This window comes from Crocodylus porosus, unplaced genomic scaffold (assembly GCF_001723895.1).
Source record: "Crocodylus porosus isolate Cpor-Errol unplaced genomic scaffold, CroPor_comp1, whole genome shotgun sequence".
NCBI lineage: Eukaryota > Metazoa > Chordata > Crocodylia > Crocodylidae > Crocodylus > Crocodylus porosus.
Window position 1 is genome coordinate 241,008,979 of NW_017728886.1, and position 3,110 is coordinate 241,012,088.

Below are 3,110 nucleotides of genomic sequence, written 5' to 3' on the forward strand. Positions count from 1 at the left end.
GTCCCCTGTGCCGAATTCCCCACGAATTTTTACCCAGAGGGTCTCTAGCTGTCCATGCCGGTCGCCAACATCAGCTTGCAGGGACATGTAGCATGTAGCAAAACATATTAGCATGGGTTTTGTCATGACACTGTAATGCACAGTAAAATAGGCTACTGCGCATTAAAACACACATGTAGATTAGGAGTGTGCAAAGCAGGGCCTATTTGATTTGGATTTGGCCTGAATCCAAATCTGAAGATTCATAGGGATAATGGAGACTGGTGGGACTCCACTCATGACTGGGCTACAGGTATAGACGACTATACCCTGTACAGGAGAGATTGAGTGGACAAAAGGGGTGGGGGTGTAGCTTTCTATGTCGAGGAAAGTTATGCATCCCTGCAAGCTGACATTGGCACTGAGGATGGATGAATGGAGACCCTCTGGGTTAAAATCTGTGGGGAACACAGCACAGGGGACACAATGTCCTCCTACCTAGGATCAAAAGCTTGACCAGGAGTTCTCCAGGGAATTCGCTGAGGCCACACACTCCTGGTGCATGGTTGCCATGGGAGACTTCAACTACCCAGACATCTCGTAGGAAAAGCGCTTGGCCAAATCTGAGCAGTCGCAAAGCTTTCTCTCATGTGTGGATGAGCTCTATCAGATGCAAGAAGTCTACGGGCCAGTGAAAGGTAAAGTGCTGCTCAACCTGGTACTGGCAATGGGGGGCGATATGATGAGCAATCTAACAATTGAAGGGAAGCTGGGTGACAGTGACCATGAGCTGATCACCTTCACCATCCATCATAAAGCTGGCAAGTCAGTCAGCAATATAGGAGTCCTCAACTTCAGGAAAGCTGACTTTGGCAAGCTCAGGACGCTTGTCAGTGAGGCCCTAAAGGACCACAACCCAGAGGGGAGGGGAGTTCAGGATGAGTGGCTGGTCCTCAAAGGAGTGATCCTGGATGCACAAGCAAAGTCTATTCCATCTAGGAGGAAAGGCAGCAAAAGAGCACAGCAGCTCCCTTGGCTCTCCAGGGAACTAGCAGACCTCCTGCATCTAAAAAGAAAGACTCATAGGATGAAGGACTGGATCCACCTCCAAGGAGGAATACTTTGCACTGGTCCGGACCTACAGGGAGTGAACCAGGAAAGCCAAGGCTGAACAGAACTCCAACTAGCTACAAGTATCAAGGACAATAAAAAGTCCTTTTTTAGATATGTGGGGAGCCAGAGAAAAAGCAAGGGCAACGTTAGACCCCTGCTAAACCAGATGGGACAAATGACAACCAACGCCCAGGAAAAAGCCAACTTGCTAAATGGGTAATTTGCATTGGTCTTTCATCAGTCCCATGGGACACCCATGCCCACCACAGGACAGGGTGGTCCGGGTGAGGGATATCCCCTGCCCTCCATCAATGCTGACCTTGTGAAGGACCACCTTGAGAGGCTGGATACCTTCAAGTCAGCTGGCCCTGACAGTTTACACCCCAGGGTACTTAAGGAGTTGGCGAGCATCATAGCTTAGCCCCTGGCATGGATCTTCGAGAACTCCTGGTGCTCTGGTGAAGTGCCCAAAGATTGGAAAAAGGCCAATGTGGTGTCTATCTTCAAGAAAAGGAGGAAAGTGGATCTGGAAAACTACAGGCCGATCAGCCTGACCCCTATCCCAGGGAAGGTCTTAGAAAAGATTATCAAAGAGGTCATTCTTAACAGACTGGCTGATGGCAACATCCTGAGGGATAGCCAACATGGGTTTGTTGCAGGTAGGTCTTGCTTGACCAATCTTACTTCCTTTTATAACCAGGTGACCTATCACCTGGACAACAGAGAAGAGATTGATGTCATATATCTTGACGTTAAAAAAGCCTTCAATCTGGTATCCCAACCTCTCAGCAAAACTGGCTAACTGCAGCCTCAGCCTCACCACGATCCGCTGGCTGGGGAATTAACTGTGTGGTAGGACCCAGAGCCAATTGGCAGAAGTCAATCATCATGGTGCGCTGTGACCAGTGGGGTCCCTCAAGGCTCTGTCCTACTTAACATCTTCATTAATGATGTGGACATTGGTGTCAGAAGCAGACTGGCCACATTTGCCGATGACACCAAACTCTGAGGTAAAGTGTCCATACCTGAGGACAGATGCGTGATCCAGGCAGACCTTGACAGGCTTAGGAAATGGGAAGACAAGAACCTGATGGTGTTTAATACTGAACAATGCAAGGTTCTCCACCTTGGGAAGAAAAACCTACAGCATGCTTATAGGCTCGGCAGTGCTACGCTGGCTAGCACTACAGACGAAAGGGACTTGGGGGTCATGATTGACCACAAGATGAACATGAGCCTTCAGTGTGATGCTGCAGGTAGTAAAGCAAGCAAAATGCTGGCTTGCATCCATAGATGTTTCTTAAGCAAATCCCAGTACGTCGTTCTCCTGTTGTACTCGGCCTTGGTGAGGCCGCAGCTGGAGTACTGTATCCAGTTTTGGGCTCCGCAATTCAAAAAGGATGTGGAGAAGTTTGAGAGAGTGCAGAGGAGAACCATGCGCATGATCAGAGGTCAGGAAGATAGACCTTATGATGAGAGGCTGAGAGCCATGGGCTCTTCAGCCTGGAAAAACGCAGGCTCAGGGATTATCTGTTGGCCACCTATAAGTTTATCTGGGGTGCTCACCAGGATCTGGGAGAATGTCTGTTCACCAGAGCACCCCAAGGGATTACAAGGTCGAATGGTCACAAACTCCTCTATGACTGTTTCAGGAAGAACTTCTTTACTGTTTGAGCCCCTCCAGGTTTGGAATAGACTGCTGCTGGAAGTGGTTGAATACCTTCAAGATTTGGATGTTTATCTTGCTGGGATCCTATGACCCCTGCTGACTTCCTGTCCCTGGGGCAGGGGGCTGGACTCGATGATCTTCCAAGGTCCCTTCCCGTCCTAGTGCCTATGAATCTATGATGCTGATTCAGAGAATCAGCGATTCAGACATAGACACAGCTATAAATGTTTTTTCTACATACCTTGAGGTATCAGCATGGCTCATGAACACTGCGATGCTGGGGTGGATGGAGAGTCCCACAGGATTGCGGGGGGGGCTCCACGTGTTCAGGGGTGAACCTGGAAGTGGA